Genomic DNA, 20351 nt, shown 5'->3' on the forward strand with positions numbered 1-20351 from the left:
TGTACAGTTGGGCCATAAGTTATTTAACAGCCTAGTGCTGGGTGTGGGGATTTCCAAGCACATCACCACATCCTTTGACATTCCTCGCCTGGAAACGTAAGGTCTATATTCTCTCCCTTGAGTGTGGGTGGGCTTGTGACTGCTTCCGCTAACACAGCATGGTGGAACTGAGTCCATCTGGTTCCCTGGTAGGTGGCAAATGGCCAGAGAGCTTCTGCCTTGTCTGCTGGGCCACTCTGAGCTCGCCATGCTGTAAGGAAGCCCAAGCCACACAGAGGATTTCTGTGGAGGTGCTCTGTTCCTCAGTACTGGCGGGGGCCAGCCTACCAGGTTCCCGAGCCCAGGCGCCAGACGTGTGCGTGAAGAGGCCTCCAGAAGAATCTTTGGCTGTTTGAATCATCTCAGCTGAGAGCCTGAACACTGTGAAACAGAGACAAGCTTGTGTTCTGTCTGAGTTTCCTATGCATAAAATTGCTAGCAAAATAAAATGAGTGTCTGAAGCAGCTGAGCTTTGGGTACTTTGTTACCCAGCAGTGCATGATCAGATCAATGGGCTTTAGCATGTCCTTGTCCACTTTACTAACTGGCCTGCCTTCTCTGTGATTCTTTAGAATAGGGATTATCTATTGATTTTTTTAAAAATTGAGGTGAAATTCCCATAACAAAATTAGCCACTTTAAAGTGAGCTACTCAGTAGCATTTAGTGCATTTACAATGTTGTGCAACCACCACCTCTATCTAGTTCCAAAGCATTGCATCCCCCTAAAAGGAAACCGTAGTCATGAAGCAGTTGCTCCCCATTGTCCCCTGCGCCAGCCCCTGGCAACGGCAAATTGACTTTCTGTCTCTACCATTTTGCCTGTTAGGAACACTTTGTATCAATGGGATCGTGCATTGTGTGGTTTTTTGTGCCTGGCTTCTTTCACTTGGCACAATGTTTTTTTGTTTGTTTGTTTTTTGAGATGGAGTATCGTTCTGTCGCCCAGGTTGGAGTGCAGTGGCACGATCTCAGCTCACTGCAAGCTCCACCTCCTGGGTTCCCGCCTTTCTCCTGCCTCAGCCTCTCCGAGTAGCTGGGACTACAGGAGCCCGCCACCACACCCGGCTAATTTTTTTTTTTTTTTTTTTTTTTGTATTTTTAGTAGAGACGGGGTTTCACTGTGGTCTCGATCTCCTGACCTCGTGATCCGCCCGCCTCGGCCTCCCAAAGTGCTGGGATTACAAGCGTGAGCCACCGCGCCCAGCCTCTTGGCACAGTGTTTTGAGGTTCATCCATATTGTAACATCTATTAATACTTTTTTTTTTTTTTTGAGACAGGGTCTCACTCTGTCACCCAGGCTGGAGTGCAGTGACCTGATCACGGCTCCCTATAGCCCCAACCTCCTGGGCTCAAATGATCCTCCCACCTCAGCTTCTGGAGTAGCTGGGACCACAGGTGCTTGCCACCATGCCCTGCTAATTTTGGTGTTTTTTGTAGAGATGGGGTTTTACCATGTTGCTCAGGCTGGTCTCAAACTTCTGGGCTCAAATGATCCGCCCGCATCAGAGTGCCTCCCAAAGTGCTGGGATTTACAGGCATGAGCCACTGTGTCCAGCTAATACTATGTTTCCTTTTGTGGCTGTGAATAATATTTCATTATATGGATATACCATAGTTTATTCATTCGCTGATGAACGTTTGGGTTGTCTTCACCTTTTGGTTACTGTGAATAATGCTGCTATGAACATTTATATGCACATATTTGAGTACTTGCCTTCATTCTTTTGAGCCTATACCCAGGAGTGGAATTGCTAGATCATATAGTGATTCTATATTTAACTTTTTGAGGAATCACTAAACTGTTTTCCACAGTGGCCGAACCATTTTCTATTTCCACCGGCAATGTAGCGAATTCCAGTTTCTCCATTTCCTCACCAATACTTGGTATTGTCCTCTAAAAAAAGATCCTAGCTGTCCTAGCGGGTGTGAGGTGGTATCTCATTGTGGTTTTGATTTGCATTTCCCTAATGGCTAATGATGCTGAGCATCTCGTCCTGTGCTTGTTGGCTGTCTGTATATCGACTTTGGAGATCGTATTGATTTTGCATTCCTGGTGCCTCCTGCAGGGCCTGGTATGGACCCAGTGCTCCAGACGGCTCTGCTGAGTAAAGAACAGGAGAATAAACAAGTTGCGTTCCCCTGCCTTAGTCCACGCTGGGCTCTTTGTGGACATACCTGTCTCGTGAGGCAGTGAGACCCCTTTGACACTCCAGGCTGGGTGAGTCTTACCTCTGCCTTGTTCCCTTTTATCCTGACTCTATGATTGAGCTAGAAGCCTGCTTCGCTTGCGGATGCCCAGGCCACAGCCCAGAGCTCTGCCAACACTGCTGAGCCCCACCTGGGTCAATTGTGATTCAGTCTGGGGACTGTTGAGAACAAGAGGGAAAATTTCCTCCTCGCTCCTAGGAGGGTGGACTGGAGCTGGGGGCCCACTTGGGCTCAACAGAGCTTGGGGCTGCCTGAGAGAGAATTGGTGAGTCCCCTCCCTCTGTGCTGCTCTCAGGCAGTGTGGGAGCCCTCAGCTGCTGTGGGGGGCTGTGCCTTGAGAGGTGAGAGTGGGGGTGAAGGAGAGGAGGAGCAGGAGAGAGCAGTTCTCGGGTGGTAAATGCCAGGGAGGGCTCTTTGCCAGAGGGCGGGCTCAGGAATGAAGAGGAGGCCCCAGGAGCCAGATGGCTTGAGCTGCCGCATCTATTTTTAAAGTACTTTTTAATTGAAGTCTAGAGTAAAATTAATTAATCGTATTTGTACAGCTTGATGAATTTTTCTATATGTGTACACCTGTGTAACCATCTCCCAGAACCCCAGGAGACTCCTGCACCACCATTCCCAGGCAATGACCCCTCCCAAGAAAACCACCATTCTGACTGCAATCACCCATCACTATCAGTGAGTTCAGCCTGTTCTTGAATCTCATACAAATGGAACCATGCTCTGGGCACTCTTTTGTTTTTAGCTTTTTTTGTTCAATGTCATGTTTTTGAGATTCATCCATGTCATGGCAGCACTGCCTGTGCTCGCTCCTTTCCCTCCCTCCATCCCTCTTTCCTTCCTTCCTCCCTCCCTCCCTCCTTCCTGCCTCCCTCCCTCCTCCCTCCCTCCTTCTTTCCTTCCTTCTTCCCTCCCTCCCTTCCTGCCTCCCTCCCTCCTCCCTCCCTCCTTCTTTCCTTCCTTCTTCCCTCCCTCCCTTCCTGCCTCCCTCCCTCCTCCCTCCCTCCTTCTTTCCTTCCTTCTTCCCTCCCTCCCTTCCTGCCTTCCTCCCTTCATCCCTTTCCTCCTTCCTTCCTTCCTTCTTCCTTCTTCCCTTCCCTTCTTTCACTCTGTCACCCAGGGTGAGTGCAGTGGTGTGATCTCGGCTCACTGCGACTTCCACCTCCCAGGTTCAAGCAATTCTCCAGCCTCAGCCTCCTGAGTAGCTGGGATTACAGGCGCGTGCCACCACACCCGGCTAATTTTTAGTATTTTCAGTAGAGATGGGGTGTCACCGTGTTGGCCAGGCTGGTCTCAAACTCCCGACCTCGGTTGATCCACCCTCCTTGGCCTCCCAAAGTGCCGGGATTACAGGTGTGAGCCACTGTGCCCTACCCTTCCTTCACTTCTTCCTTCCCTCCTTCCTTCTCTCCTTCCTTCCTGTCCTTCCTCCCCTCCTTCCTTCTCTCCTTCCTTCCTGTCCTTCCTCCCCTCCTTCCTTCTCTCCTTCCTTCCTGTCCTTCCTCCTTTTTTTTTTTTCCTTCTTTTGCTCCTCTTATTGCTCTACAGCAGTGGTTCTCACTGGGAGGATTCTGCCCTCTGGGGACACCTTACAATGCCTGGAGACATGTTTGGTTGTCATAACTGGGAAGGGGTTGCTCCTGGCATGCAGTGGGTAGAGGCCAGGGATGCTGCTAAACATCTTATACTGCCCAGCCCTCCCAAAAAAGAATTCTCCACCCCTGAACATCCACAGTGCTGAGGTCATGAAGCCCTACTCTACAGTATCTCATTGTAGGGATAAACTACAATTTATTTATCCCACCTGTCGTTGATAGACATTTGGGTTGTTTCTAGCAATTACAAATAGTGCTGCTGCGAGCACCCTCGTATGTATCTCTGAGTGCCTCTGTGTGCATTTCTCGTGGGTACGCTCCTGGGAGTGGAATTGTTGGCAGGCATATGTTTCACTTCAGCAGATCCTGCCAAGCAGTTCCCCAAAGTGGTCATGCCATTTTAATTCCCACCCTTATGTGACTGTTCCAGTTACTCTGCTTTCTAGTCAACTCTTGGTATCGTCTGTCTTTCTAATTTTAGCCATGGGTGGGTGCGCTCCGTGTATTTTTCAAATGTGCAAGCTTCTTGTCCCAGACACCTGAGTCCTCACACAGTGTTGGGGATGTGTGTCATTTTTTGGCTGCCCGGAGTCTGAGCTCTTCCCTGACATTTGGAGAATCCCCTACATTATAAATCTTGGTGGGAGGTAGAGTTTCCACATTCAATCCCTATAGATCAGATACTCACTTTCCCAGCCTCCTTTGCAACTAAATTGTAGTTATTTATTCCCCATGACATGGCTAGGGGGTAGATCCTAATCTTAGCTTCAGCTCAGCAATGTTCAGTGAGGTGAGGTTGTCTGTTTGGGATTACATACTGGTAGGTGGTAGGGGATGGCAATGGACCTAGGGCTGTCTGCCTCCAAAGCTGGTGCTAAACATCAGGATCAGGGCCTCGGCAGTCCCACTGTACATCTCTCTCTTGCTTGTTTAGCTGTGGGTTTCCCCTTTGGGGCTATCAGGGGCCTGATCTAAATTTGTGCCTTCAAACCCAACACTGCATATGCTTACTGGATGAATTAGTGAATGTTCCTGGTCTTGGGATATCTTCACAGGTGTTTGGTCTCTTACTCTTTATTACATTAGAACAGATTGTAAGTCCTTGAAGTCAGGCCCTAAGTTTGTCTTCTTCAGTGACACAGCCCCAGGGCTTACCACGGTGCCTGGCACAGAGGAGTTGCTCAAAAAACCTTTGTTAAGTGAAGGAAATAAACAGTTTAGCAACCTACATGGAAATAGAAACTCTGAACAAGAAGATTTAAATGAGAAAAAGAAACTTATTTTCTGAAATAACCAGAAGTCCAGAGAGAGGGAAGGCTTTCGTCCTGCTGCGATAGAGGCTCTGGTTCCATTTTAGCTGCAAGTCTCTCGGCTCTGCCCTGCTTCATGCGTTGGCTTTGTTCTCAAGCTGGCATCCCTCACATCATAAGATGCTGCCAGCAGCAGCAGGCGTTCTTGTTCCTCTCCAAGGGGAGAAGGAGAAAACCTCTCCTCCAACCATGGAACCCGAGTCCCCCTTTGCTTAGGGCTGACTATGTTAATTTATGTCACATGCCCATCACTGAAACAGAAATAGTTGCCCAGTGATTGCTATGAGCTGGTGGGCTAAACTGAACCAACTTCTGGCAAGGGAAATAGGATTACCACAACTGGCTTAGGCAGGTTACGGAGGGACTCTCCCAGTTACTATATCTAGGGAGGGGCTCAGCTTTTCCCCAGTTACAGCAGTGGCGGGGGTCCTAGGCACCAAAACAAAATTAAGGTTCTATTGAGAAAGAAGAAAGGGCAACAGTTACTACTAGGCAGCCAAGAGGGTCCACTGTGTTACTCTTTACATGAAGTCTCTTGTTAACATGGTAAGAATAAACTCCACAGCCATTTATTCAATCAACCAACTGAAAACCTATACTAGTTATCTAGTGCTATGTAACAAATTTCCCCAAAGCTTAGTGGCTTAAAACCTCATGTGGTTGCAGTCTAGATGTGGGCTGGGACTGTAATCATCTGAGGCCAGAATCTGCTTGCAAGATGGCCCACTCACACGGCTGTCGGCAAGAGGACTCAATTCCTTGCCACATGGCCCTCTCTGCAGGGCTGCTTGAGTGTCCTCACAAGATGGCGGTGTCTTACTCAAGTGCCAGTGATCTAAGAGAAAGGGCTCAGAAGAAGCTGAAATGCCTTTTGTGTGCTAGTTACTTCTGCTATATTCTGTTTGTTAGAAGTAAGTCACAAAGTCCAGCCCACATTCAAGGGAAGGAAATGAAGCACTATCTCTTAATGAGAGGAGAATTTGTAGACGTATTTCAAAACTTCCATGGGAGCCATCATCTCAGCTCTTTCCATGTGAAAGCGTAGAGAACAAGCCTCCTCCTGCAAATTCTCTACTCTTGGCTCTGGCACCCACATCCCATCTTCATACAAGCCTGGAACTTTCTCTGAGTCAAGGGGCTTTCTGCCAAAGGTTATCTCTGCTGGATTAGAGAGCAGACACCTTGGTGTCCTCCATGGGGATTTTCCTGGTGACTTCCTAGATGAGTTTGCCAAAAGGCCAGATCCTAGTAGATAACTCTTGCAGGGAAGCTCGGGAGAAATTCTTTACTGAAGCGCCTACCTTGTGCCAGGTAATTTGCATGTATTTCTCTCATTGATCCTTGCACTGTCCCCTGAGAGAGGGAGGACCTTTGTCATTGTCACTGAAGGAAGCTGGGAAACAGATGAGATGGCTCACCCCAGGTCACCTGGTGTGTGTGATGCCAAACCCGACTTTTCTGCCCCACATCAATCCTGTGTGGGAGAGGTTTCTGTTTAAGGGAATATCTTGAATCTTGAGTCTTGTTGATTCAAACCAGCTTGGTCATGTTTTAGACTTCAGGGGCCCCTTGGAGAGATGGGACAGGAACAGGCTGCACAGGAACCACTTTTCCATATTTAGAGGTTGACAGTAATTAATATTTGCTAAGGATGTTTGCTGTACTTGGCACCATGCTATGTCTTTTCTGCCTTGTCTTATCTCTTCTGCACATCAGTAATATTGTAAGGTAAGGATTTCTACAATCCCCTTGCCAAAGATGAAGAAAAGAAGTCTCAAAGACGTTACATAATGTGCCTAAGACCTGGCTGCTACTGAGTAGCCATGCTGGGATTTCTATCCAGTTTGCCTTGACTCCAGCCCCAGTGCTCCTGACCATTGTCTTATGAGCAGCCCAGTGAACACTGAGGCTCCAGCACACAGTCTACTGTCCCAAGGCAGCTTCCACATCCTTCATTCAGCAAGAGCTTTGGCTTGGTGCTGATTGGTGGCATCAGCAGGATGTGGATGGAGGGAGAATGATGGGGAGAGGCATTTGCTTGTCAGCTTGTAGATGCTCAATTAGCTCCCAGGCACACAGAAAAGGCCCCCCTTCCCAAATCACATCTATATTCATGATGGGGCCGACAAGCTGCAGGGGCAAATTGCACATTCTTCCTTCTGATTTTTCATTTATTTCCTGGTGATATATTTCATCTTGGCAAAAAGCAGGGGTTCCGAGCTCACGCAGAGAGGCAGGCATGCCATAGCTGGACTGGGCATCAGAAACTCTCCTGCACTCTGTGAACGACTAAAGGAAGCGTAGCAAGCAATGCCCAGTGCTGTGATTTGTCTATTTTGGGAGGTTGCAGGGCCTGAAGGTGCTTCGAGGTCATCTTCATGTCTTCATTCTCCATTGATGCTAGTGACCACCCCATCTCTACCTCTCCAGCCGAAACCTCTTCCCTGAACTCTAGACCAGCACTGTCCCCATAGAACCTTTGTGATAATGAAAATGTTCATTCTCCTCTAATACTGCAGCCTCTGGCCACAGGTGGCTACTGAGCCCTTGAAATGTGGCTAGTGCAACTGTGGGACTGAATGTGTCATTTTATATAATATTAATTCATTTAAATGTAAATCTAAAGAGCTGCATGTGTCTAGTGGCTACTGTATTTGACACTGCCATTCTAGGCCTTTATTTCCTTTATTACCTTGCATTAGAGTGAGCTCCCCAGAGGCAAGGATACACGTGGAAGCCATTTATAAGGGTAGCACTTCCAGAGCAAACAGGGTAGGAAGGGAGGCAGCAAGACAGAGGCAGAAACCAAGGCAGGTGCAAAGGTGCAATTTCAGGGCAAGCCCAGCCCTGACCTCATCCTCTGGAGTCTGGAGTGTCAATTATGCCTCTGAAATAGTTCTGTTTGGAGTTGGGGGAGTTGGGTGTTCATGGTCTCTTGGCCAATCAATGGCTACAACTTGCCCCAGGGTAGGGGAACATAAACTTTCAAGCACTCCTGGCTTCCTTCGTGTCTGGTAGGAACAGCTTCAGCTGTCCATGGGAAGCCCTGTAGGAGTTCTACAGGTGCATGGTGTTGGGAGAGTGGCCAGAAATGGGGTAAGGGGCCCCAGGGATTGAGCAGATCACTGGCAAAGTCCCCTCCATCACTCCCATGTATCCCCTCACATTGGAAGGCCCACAGCCCTGTAAACTCAGCACATCCAAATGTAGACTCATCGGTATTCTTTTTTTAATTTTTTTCTGTCTCACTCTGCCACCCAGACGGGAGTGCAGTGGCGCGATCTCAGCTCACTGCAGCCTCCTTCTCCTGGGTTCAAGTGATTCTCCTGCCTCAGCCTCCAGAGTAGCTGGGATTACAGGTGCACATCACCTTGTCCAGCTAATTTTTGTATTTTTAGTAGAGACAGGGTCTCACCATGTTGACCAGGCTGGTCTCGAACTCCTGACCTCAAATGATCCACCTGCCTCTGCTTCCCAAAGTGCTGGGATTACAGGCATGAGCCACTGCACCAGCCCCTCATCTGTATTCATTTCTGATTGCTGGTGTAACCAATCACCACAAAGCGAGTGGTTTAAAGCAATAGAGATTTCTCATCTTACAGTTCTGTAGACCACTGGTCTTGCTGGGCTAAAACCAAGCTGTCAGCAGGGCTGCATTCCTTTCTGGGATCTCCAGGGGAGAATCAGTCTCCTTGCCTTTGCCAGCTTCTAGAGGCCGCTGCATCCCTTTTCTCATGGCCCCTGTTTTTGTCAGAGCCAGCAATGCCCAGTGGGTCCTTATCACGTTGCCTTTCTCTGATCCTCTTCCTTGTTTCATCTGTCTCTGACCCAGCTAAGAAAGGTTCCTCCACTTTTAAGGCCTTATATGACTAGGTTGGGCCACCTGGATGGGCCAGACCATTCTTCATCTCAAGGCCTACACCCTTCGTCACATCTGCAAAGTCTCTTCTCTCACGGAAGGCACACAGCTTCTGAGAATTGAGGTGTAGGCATCTTCGAGGGGCATTGTTCTGCCTGTCACATTCTGTAAGCTCCCAGAACGGCGTCTACTCTCAAGTTCTCTTTCTTGGTGAATGGTCCCCTCCATTGCCTTCATGGTGTTTAAGCTAGAAACCAATTCCAGTCATCCCACAATCAATACACCCCCAAATCCTATTAATTCTACCTATTGATGGTCCTTAAATCAATGCACTTTTCTAGATCCTAACTGCCTCTACCCTGGTCTTGCCTGAATGTCTGTAACATCCTCCTAACTGATCCTGCCACCTTTCAATCTTTCCTTTAAACAGCATCCAGAGGGACCTATATCAAGTGAACATCAGGGTGTATCTGTCAGGCTAGGTTACGCAGCAGTAACAAACAATCCCCACATTGCAGTGACTTAACACAACAAAGGGGTGTTTCTCACACATGCTGCCTGTCGATGCTAGTCAACAGGGGCTTCTGTTCCTTGCAGTAACTCAAAGACCAAGTCTGACAGAATCTCCATCTGAACTCATGTTTCTACCATCACAGCAGTGGGAAGGGAGAGTGGCATCAGCTCTTAAGATTGTGTCTGGAAGTCACGTGGTACTTCTGCTCCCAAGTGATTGGCCAAAGCAAGTCACATGACCATGCGTAACATCAAAGGAGATGAGGAAGTACATCCTCCCCACAAGTCCAGAAGATGGAGAGGCTGAATATTTGGTCATCAGGCTAATGGTTGCCATGTTGGGTGTGTCCTTCAATGGTACCTGGCTGGCTGGTAAATGGAATCTTAATTCCTCCATGTGACCCACAATTCCCTCTGGACCTGGCCCTTTCTTGCCTCTCCAGCCCCACCTTATGCACCCTGTCTGGCTCCTGCCACCCTGGCCTCACAGTGTAGATGCCCAGCCCTGCAGCTCAACTATCCTCTCTGCACCAAGCTCCCTCTGGTCCTTTGGCCCCAGGTTTTGGAGCCCTGGACTGAACAGCATGTCGAGCCTTTTGGGCCCTCATCAACTTTCCTTGAAGCTTCTGCCTCTGGCCCTGGGTTGGGATAAACCTGCCAGGGAAGGTGAGTTTGAGCTGCACAGGGTCAGCCTGCAGAGATGAGCATGTGATTGTGAGTCAGCCGACAAAAACTTGTGAAGCACCTACAATTTGCCAGTCACTGAGATATAAAAATGAGAGAGAATCCTTGTCTTCAACTTCAAGATTATACTTTTTTTTTTTTTTTTAACCACAGAGACAGGTTCTTTCTCTGTCACTCAGGCTGGAGTGCAGTGGCGTGATCGTGAATTCCTGGGCTCAAGTGAACCTCCCACCTCAGGCTCGTGAGTAGGTGGGATCACAGGCACACACCACCATGCCTGGCTAATTAAAAAAAAATTTTTTTTTTTTGTAGAGGTGGGTGTATTAGTCCGTTCTTGCATTGCTATAAAGAACTACCCAAGACTGGGTAATTTATTTAAAAAAAAGAAGTTTAGTTGACTCAGTTCTGCAGGTTGTACAGGAAGCATGACTGGAGACGCCTTAGGAATCATGGTGGAAGGTGAAGGGGAGTCAGGCACTTCTTACATGCCTGGAGAAGGAGGAAGAGAGAGCAGGGGGAAGTCCCACACACTTTTAAACCAGAAGATCACATGAGAGCTCACTATCATGAGAACAGCAAGGGGGAAATCTGCCCCCATGATCCAATCACCTCCCACCAGGCCCCTCCTCCAACATCAGGGATTACAATCTGACATGAGATTTGGGTGGGGGCACAGAGCAAAACCATATCAGTGGGGGTCTTTCTATGTTGCCAAGGCTGGTCTTGACCTCCTGGGCTAAAGCATCTGCCTGCCTAGGAATCCTAAAGTTCTGGAATTACAGGCATGTGCCACTGCACCCAGCTGGAGCTTATATATGTTGTTGAGAGAGGCTGGCAAATGTAGTAGTGTTAAATTGGAAGTTTTGGCCAAGAGGCTGAGAGGATGGATTCTAGATGGCAGAGTGAGTCAGCAGAGAGACCATGAAGCACCTCCCCAAAGGCGGTGGCCAAGAATCCAAGTGGGGACTCTTGAAGTCCTCGCCTTCATCAAGGGCATGAAAGAATCTGGGATGTGAGACTAGGAAGAAGCTGGTTAAGAAAGGATCTTAGCAGGAGCTGCTGAGGCTTTGGGGGTGTCTTCCCATGAGCAGGGTGTGGGCTGTATTCCCTGCATTTTACGTCAAGAAAGAGGATGTGTAAGGGGACCACTCAAAGCATCCAATATATGGACCCTGCTATTTGGAGGTCACGGAGGGCAATGCCTGACTCCTTCCTCCCTCTGGAGATTTGCAAAGGGGAAACACCTGGGCAGCAGCTTTGCTGCAGAGAGTGAAGCAGTTACTGCAGAGGGCATTTCAGCCTGCTGCTCAGGGTGTGTGGGAGCAGAGAACACGTGTGTCCCATGACCTGGACAATGACCTGCATGCAAGAGCCAGTGCAGGACTATTCAATGTCCTGACCGAAAGGCCCCCTGAGGATGGCGTCAGTGAACAGACCACAGAAGAAAGCAGCTGAAGCACTGGGCTTTCCATGCATTGCTGCAGGCTTCCTAGGGAAGAACTGGCTAGAATGAAGATTACTTTACTCTCTACAAGGGAACCTCAGAGAAGAGGCTTAGCAATTGGAGGTGGGTGTCTCCAAAGTGCCCACCAGGGAGAGTCCATGAGGCTGTGTCACCAGGCAAGTAAGGCCTTCTTGGGCCTCTTACCTCTCCGACTGCATCCAGACTCTGGAGGGTCAAAGCCAGGTGAGAGAGATGTGGGGAGAGCAGATAAGCCAACAGACAGGGCAGAGCCAGGAGGGAACCTCCTTCCGAATGGACAGACTCCCCATCTGCAGCAAGCCTGGAGCTGGCAAGGGGCAAACCTTCATGTTAAATGAAGGTCAAGGTTTTGACCATGACACAGGGTCTGGTGTTTGGATTATAGGTGGGAGGACTTTGTATCTGGTCATTTAAGATGACCAGAAAGTCATGGGGCCCGTTTTAAGTTTTCATCCAGGCTAAAAAAATAGTCCCACTGAATAAATTTAAACAGAAGGTGGGAGACAAAAATAACACGACTTTATGAGTACATCTCGAGCTGTGCCTGTTCACTGTGATATTTACACAAATAAATAAAACTACAGAGGTACTGAGAGGGCCAATAAAAATTTAAAAGGATTTATGTGATAAAGTGATAGAGAAACTGCTTTAGCCAGGGTCGAAGGGGAGACCCTCTGAGGAGGTGACATTGGAATTGAGGCTTCAATTATGAGAGGGACCTGGCTGTGTGAAGGTCCAGGGAAGGGTGATCCAAGCAGAGGGAACAGTTTGTGCAAAAATCCTGAGGCAGGAGCAAGCTTGCAGCAGGATATGGAAAGTGAGAGGAGGATGGGAGAAGCTGAGGTGGAAGGAGAGGCTGGAAAAGAGCACCAGGCGGGGTCAGAAACGGGGATTGTATCTCAAGTGTGATGAGAATTCATTAGACAACTTTTAGCAGGGAAAGAACTTCTGATTCATGCTTTAGAAAGGTCGTCTGGCTGCTATTAGAATGGGCAGGAGACAAGGGCAAGATTGGGGCTGCCGGGAGTACAGCTTGTCCAGAACAGCATAGAGGTGATAGTGTCTTGGACTATGGTGGTTGCATGGAGGAGGTGAGAAACATCAGGTTTAGACTATAATTTGGAAGCATAAAGCTCCATGTGTGATGTGAGAGGGTTAAAGATGAGGATTAAGGAGAGTTCTGTGGTTTTTGACCCATGCCACTGAGTGGATGTTGGTGCCATTTCCAAGATTAGAGAGAGTTGGGAGGAAGCAGATTTATATTGGGGAGGGGAGTGTATTAGTCTGTTTTCACGCTGCTGATAAAGACATACCTAAGACTGGGTAATTTATAAAAGAAAGAGGTTTAATTCACTCACAGTTCCACGTGGCTGGGGATACCTCATAATCATGGCAGAAGACGAAGGAAGAACAAAGGGATATCTTACATGGTGGCTGGCAAAGAGAGAAATGTGAGCCAAGCGAAAGTGGAAACCCCTTATAAATCAGATCTCATGAGACACATTCACTACCACAAGAACAGTATGGGGAAAACCGCCCTCATGATTCAGTCATCTCCCACCAGGTCCCTCCTGCAAGATGTGGGAATTATGGGAGCTACAATTCAAGATGAGATTTGGGTGGGGACACAGCCCAACCATATCAGGGAGTCAACAATTCTCTTTTCACTGAGTAGTATGCCCAGGCAGTCCATTACTAGATAATGGGGACGCCAAGAATTAAGGCTCTGGTGTCAAACAATTTGGGCTTAATTGTATGACCTTGGCCACATCAATTAACCACTTTGAGACCAGTTTTCTCCACTACAAAATGGGAGTAAAAATAACAGTACCTACGTTCCAGGTTTGTTATGGGGAGGGAAAGCTCTGCAATGGCCCTGGCACACAGTAAGGGCACAAGAAATGAAAGCAGTTATTGGCTCTTTATTTGCAAGGGCCATACTTACGAGTGCTGCTCTGTGTTGAGTGGAAAACCGCACTTAGGACAGTTTCATTTTTGTCTGCCATACTTCTCCTGAAACCTTCAGATCCTGGAGTCAACTGGAAAGAAAACCAGCTCCAGCCAGGATCCCTCACTAACATTCCTATGGTAGGCTACACTCTGGCCTGGCGTTTTCTTTGTGGGAAAGTTTCGTGGATGCATTCCATTTATTTAAAAGATGTAGGCTATTCAGATTTTCTGTTTCCTGTGGTGTCAGTTTTGACAAGTTATATTTTAAAAGGAATTTGTCCAGTACATCTATACTGTTGAATAAAAGGGCATAAAATTGTTCACAGTACTTGCTTATAATCCATTTAAAGTTTGTGGGATATGTAATGATGTCCCTGCTTTCCTTTTTACTAGGTCAGGCTTATCAATTTTATTACTCTTTTTACAGCACTAGCTTTTGATTTATTGATTTTCTCTATTATTTTCATTTTTCTATTCCATTGATTTCTGCCCTTATCTTCATAACTTCCCCCCTCGTACTTACTTTGGCTTTAATCTGCTCTTCTTTTTCTAATTTCTTAGCTCATATAAATGATTTAGGTTTTTCGTCTTTTTTTATGTAATTAAAGTTTTCACAGGTTCTAGCAGTTAGGAAAAAAGAAAATAATAATAATTATTATTTAAAGTTATTAATTTCTCTTCAATCATTGCTTTAGCTACACTGGACAAATTTTGATATGTTATATTTAATGTTCATTCAGTTGAAAATAATTACTAATTTCCTCTGAAGTTTCTTCATTGCCTGCTGTTAATTTTACAATTATGGGGGATTTTAAAATCATCTTGTTATTGATTTCTAATTTAATTCCTTTTGTTTTTTGTCAGGGAACATACTATCTATGATTTCAGTCTTTTAAAATGTATTGAGACTTGTTTTATAGCTCAGCATATGATTTGTAATTGTAAATATACCATTAAAAATGTGCCTTTAAAGGCCAGGCACCGTGGCTCAGGCCTGTAATCCCAGCACTTTGGGAGGCCAAGCTGGGCGGATCACAAGGTCGGGAAATCCAGACCATCCTGGCTAACACGGTGAAACCCCACCTCTACTAAAAATACAAAAAATTAGCCAGGCGTGGTGTCAGGTGCCTATAGTCCCAGCTACTTGGGAGGCTGAGGCAGGAGAATGGCATGAACTTGGGAGGCAGAGTTTGCAGTGAGCCGAGATCACGCCACCGCACTCCAGCCTGGGAGACAGTGCGAGACTCTGTCTCAAAAAAAAAAAATAAAAATAAAAATAAATGTGCCTTTGAAAAGACGTTTAAAAAGAATGTCTTCTGCCATTGCTGGGTATAGTGTTCTACAAATATCAATTAAGTGAAGATGATTTTTAGTGATGCTCACACTTTTTATGTGTTCAATAATTTTTTTTGGCCTTGTTGTTCTATCAATGCCCAGAGAGGAGTATTAATAATCTCCATCTATGATTGTAGTATTATTTATTTCTCCCTTTGATTTTGGTACTTTTTGCTTCATGTAATTTGAGGCACTGTTATTAGGTATACATACATTTATGATTGTTATGTCTTTCTGGTTAATTGGCCCTTCTATCATTTTACATGAATTTGTACAATATTAACTGTAAGTAAAACATTAAAAGTTAAGAACATCTATTCTAATCTCTATAGCAACCATATAAAAAAATGTAGAAAAGTATATTTCTTCTGTCCATCTTTATGAACATAAAGAAGTGTCCATCTTTATCTCTGGTAATACTTTTTGTCTTGAAGTTTATCTAATGTTAATATAGCCACATTCTTATGTTTACTGTTTGCGTGTTGTTTTTCCTATCCATTTACTTTCAGTCTATCAATGGTTTATTGTTTCTCTTGAGGACAGCATATAGTTTGGTCACTCTTTTTTCCTATAATTTTGTATGGACTCTATCTTTTAATTTGAGTGTTTACTTCAGTAATGTTTAATGTAATTACTGATATGATTGGATTTGGGTCCACCATTTAATTATTTTTCTGTTCTGTTCCAAAACACAAACAGAATATCTGAATATTTTTTAGAATTCCATTTTAAGGCCAGGCTTACACTTGTAATTCCAGAAACTTTGGGAGGCTGAGGTGAGAAGATCACTTGAGCCTAGGAGTTTGAGACCAGCCTGGGCAACACGATAAAACTATATCTCAACTAAAATTTTTTTTTAAAAATTAGCCAGATTTGGTGGCACACACCTGTAGTCACAGCTACTTGGGAAGCTGAGGTGGGAGGATTGCTTGAGCCCGGGAAGTCGAGGCTGCAGTGAGTCATGATCATGCCACTGCACCCCAGCCTGGAAAACAGTGTGAGACTCTTCTAAAAAAAATAATAATAAAGAGTTCCATTTAAATTTTCCTATTGATTTTTTAGCTATACTTGTCTGCATTTTTTAAATGGTTGCTATAGAGATTAGAATAGATGTCCTTAACTTTTAATGTTTTACTTACAGTTAATGTTGTACAACTTCACTTAAAATGTGGAAACCTTGCAATTGTGTCAGTTCATATTTCTGCATCCTTTATCTTATAGTTGTTGTATATAACATGTACACACACATATATATATTTGTGTGTGTATACACACACACACACATATTATAAACCCCACAAGGCAAGGTTATAGTTTTTTTCTTTAAATGGTTCTATGGTTTTTAAAGAAATTAAGAGGAATAAAGAAAAAAGAAGATAATTGTCTTTTGCAGGCACCCAGATCCTATTTTCTGAGGATCTGAGTTTCCATCTGGTGTCATTTCCCTTCAGGCTGAACAACTTCCTTTAGCATTTCTTGTAGTGCAGATCTGCTGGCAACAAAGCCCACAGCTTTCTTTTATCTAAGATATATTTGTTTTGCCTTCATTCTTGAAGGATATTTTCCCTGGATGTATAATTCTTGGTTGACAGTTTTGGTTCTTTTTCTTTCATCACTTTAAAGATGTTTTTCCACACCTTCTGGCCTCCATAATTTCTGATACAAAGTCAGCCATTAATGGAATCGTTGTTTTCCTATATGCAATGTGTTATTTTTCTCTTGTGGCTTTCAAGTTGCATTGTTTAATTTGGCTTCAACAGTGTGACTAGGATGTATCTTGGTCTGGGATTCTTTGTGTTTATTTTGCTTGATGTTAATTGAGCATCTTGCATCGGTACATTTCTCTCTTTCACCAAATTTGGAAAAATTTTGGCCATTATTTCTCCAAATATTATTCTGTCCCATTCTTTCTCTCCTCTGCTCTAAGACTCCATTTACATGTGGCCCCCGTCAGACACTTGCCTATTTAAATGCATTCCTGAGGCTCTGTTCATTTTTTTCTTAAATCACTATTGTCCTTGTGTTTTGCATGGAATAATTTCTATTAATCTGCTTCAAGTTCATTTAGTCTTTCCTCGGCCTTCCTTCTCCATTTGGCTCTTAAAGGTCCACCCAGTGAATTTCTCATCTCAGATATTACATTTTTCAGTTCTAGAATTCTATCAGGTCCTTTTTTTGTTTCTAATTCTCTGTAGAGATTTCCTATGTTTTCATGAAATATACATATATATACACACATACATAAATACACACACATATATATTTAAACTTTATTAGAAGTTTTAATAGTTGCTATAAAATCTTGGTATTCCAGTTCTAACATATCTAGTTTATATTGGGGTTTGTCTCAGTTGACTTTGCTTTCTCTTGAGAATTTTTTTCATTTCATTTTTTTTTAATGTCAAGCAATTTTTGGATTATATTCTGGTGTGGTGAAAAGAATAATATCTCCCGCAGATTTCCCCCTGCAAAGATGTTGATATGGTTTGGCTGTGTCCTCACCCAAATCTCACCTTGAATTGTAATCCCCATAATCCCCTTGTGTCAAGGGAGGGACCCAGTGGGAGGTGGTTGAATCATGGGGGCAGTTTCCCCCATGCTATTCTCATGAGAGGGAGTGAGTTCTCATGAGATCTGATGGTTTTATAAGCATCTGGCATTTCCCCTGCTCACTCTCACTCCATCCTGCTGCCCTGTGAAGAAGGTGCCTGCTTCTCCTTTGGCTTCTGTAATGATTGTAAGTTTCCTGAGTCTTCCCCAGCAATGTGGAACTGTGAGTCAATTAAATCTCTCCTTTATAAATTACCCAGTCTTGGGCAGTCTTTGTTTGTTTGTTTGTTTGTTTGTTTGTTTGTTTGTTTTTGAGATGGAGTTTTGCTCTTGTTGCCCAGGCTGGACTGCAGTGGCGTGATCTCGGTTCACTGCAACCTCTGCCTCCTGGGTTCAAGCGATCCTCCTGCCTCAGCCTCTTGAGTATCTGGGATTACAGGCACCCGTCACCACGCCCAGCTAATTTTGTGTTTTTAGTAGAGATGGGATTTCTCTATTTTGGTCAGGCTGGTCTCAAACTCCCAACCTCAGATGATCCGCCCACTGCAGCTTCCCAAAGTGCTGGGATTACAGGCATGAGCCACCACGCCCAGCAAGGGCAGTTTTTTATAGCTGTGTGAGAGCAGACTAATGCAGATGTCCACATCCTAATCTACAGCACCTGTGAATATGTGATCTTCCATAGCAACACGGACTTTCTGTATGTGATTGGGATTTGGAGATTACCCTGAATGATCCTGGTGGGCCCGTTATAGTCACAGGGTCTGCTATAATAAGGAAACAGTAGGGTCAGAGGCAGAGAAGGAGATGTGACAATGGAAGGAGAGGTAAAAGCGATGTGAGGAAGGAACCACAAACCAAGAAATGCAGGCAGCCTCTAGATGCTAGGAAAGGAAAGAAAATGGATTCCCCTAGATCCTCCAGAAGAAACACAGCCCTTCGGACCTACATTAGTGTGAGATGATCAATGTGTGTTTTTAAGCCGTGAGGTTTGTGGAAATTCATTACATCAGCAATAGCAAATGAATACACCTGGACAGAAGGAATGCTAAATTGTGACCATTCTGGGCTTTTTCTCTGATGAGTGCTGTTTCTTGTGTTTTAGCAGGCAGTTATCTTGGTGGAATTTGAACTTCAAATCCTGTTGCTAGGACGACATTTCCTGTCTCAGTTCACATCTTTATCTTCCCTAAGCTGAGGTTTCCGATTACGTGGCCGGAATCCCCCTGGAGTCCCTGTGGCCTGGTGCCTGCACTTTGTCAGCCACCCTTAGCCTCAGGCCAAAAGCCACAAAGAAAAGCCTTTGCTTTGAGCAGTGACCTCCTCCCCTGCTCTCTCCACTCTCCAGTCTTTCAGGTGTTTGGATCCGGGGGTACTTGGAGTGTTCTTTTGTTTCTGAATTGGTTCTCAGAAAGACAGAGTGGAAAAGACGACAACTTTTCTAGCACTGGGTTCCAGCCTGGTTTCATTACTTACTCGCTGCATGACCTTGGGCAGCTGAGCTTGTGTCAGCCTCGGTTTTCCCATCCGTAGGACTCTACATCAGAGGATAGTGTCTGCATCGATGAGCAAATGCACGTATTTGTAAGGTGCTGGATCCAAGCTTGGTCTCCTTGTTATTTTCCGAGCATCTCTCTGCTGCTCATGGAAGGACACCCCCAAAACAAACTGCTGGACAGTTTTTCAAGCCTTATCAGTTCATCCAAATGGTTAACTCTAAGTTTCTTTCCTGTCCGAAAAATAAAACTTTAAACAGTGATACAGAGCCATGAGTTGTTATTCAGGATTTGCAAACTTTATTTCCCCAAACCGGCTTTGCTACATAGGATCTGCTCCTAAGCTATTGCCCACAGCAAACAAGAAGGGATCTGGAGGCCGGGCATGGTGGCTCACACTTGTAATGCCAGCGCTTTGGTAGGCTGAGCCACGAGTTTGAGACAAGCCTGGCCAACATGGTGAAACCCCATCTCTACTAAAAATACAAAAAAAAAAAAAAAAAATTAGCTGGGCGTGGTGGTGGATGTCTGTAGTCCCAGGTATTCGGGAGGCTGAGGCAGGAGAATTGCTTGAACCTGGGAGGCGGAGGTTGCAGTGAGCTGAAATCATGCCACCACACTCCAGCCTGGGTGACAGAGCAAGACTCTGTCTCAAAAAATAAATAAATAAATAAAAGGGACCTGGAATGCTTCGTGGGGGTGTGGCAAGGTCTCGGAGCCTATGGAATCTGGTTCTGGAGCTGGGCAGGGCTTCCACTGGGCTCTGCAGTCCTGGGCCGGGAGCTGGCTCATTTGTTTATGGGACATTTGCTTCCTGGGAGTCGACAGTGTGGCGGTCCCTGCCCTGGGTGCTGGACACAGCAGCAAACAAGGCAGACACAGCCCGCCCTTGTAGCATGGACTTCTGCTCACAGCGCTGGGCACAAGCCTGGGTGTAAAACCACAACTGTGATCAGTGGAATGGGCGGGGGTGTCCTGTGAGTGTCCGAGATAGGCATTGATTGGGTCGTGGAGGCTAGTGGGTCACGCTGAGGTCTGATGGCTGAGTAGAATTTGCCTGGCCGGGTGGGAGGGAAAGGACAAGAGGAAGCAGCAAGAGCCTGTGCACGGGCCCTGTTGGGGTAAGGGACATGGTAAGTTCCAGAACTGCAGGAAGGCCTTGGAGGCCTGGAGCTCGGAGGAGGGCATGTGGGGAGGATGGGAAGTTAGGGAGCGGGCAGTAGGGTTGCTAGACTTAGTAAATGTAAATGCAGGATGCCCAGTTAAACTTGAATTTCAGGAAAAAAGTCAAATACTTTTTTAGTATAAGTGTGTCTCAAGTGTTGTA

The sequence above is a fragment of the Gorilla gorilla genome, chromosome 21 (genome assembly GCF_029281585.2).
Source record: "Gorilla gorilla gorilla isolate KB3781 chromosome 21, NHGRI_mGorGor1-v2.1_pri, whole genome shotgun sequence".
Classification (NCBI taxonomy): domain Eukaryota; kingdom Metazoa; phylum Chordata; class Mammalia; order Primates; family Hominidae; genus Gorilla; species Gorilla gorilla.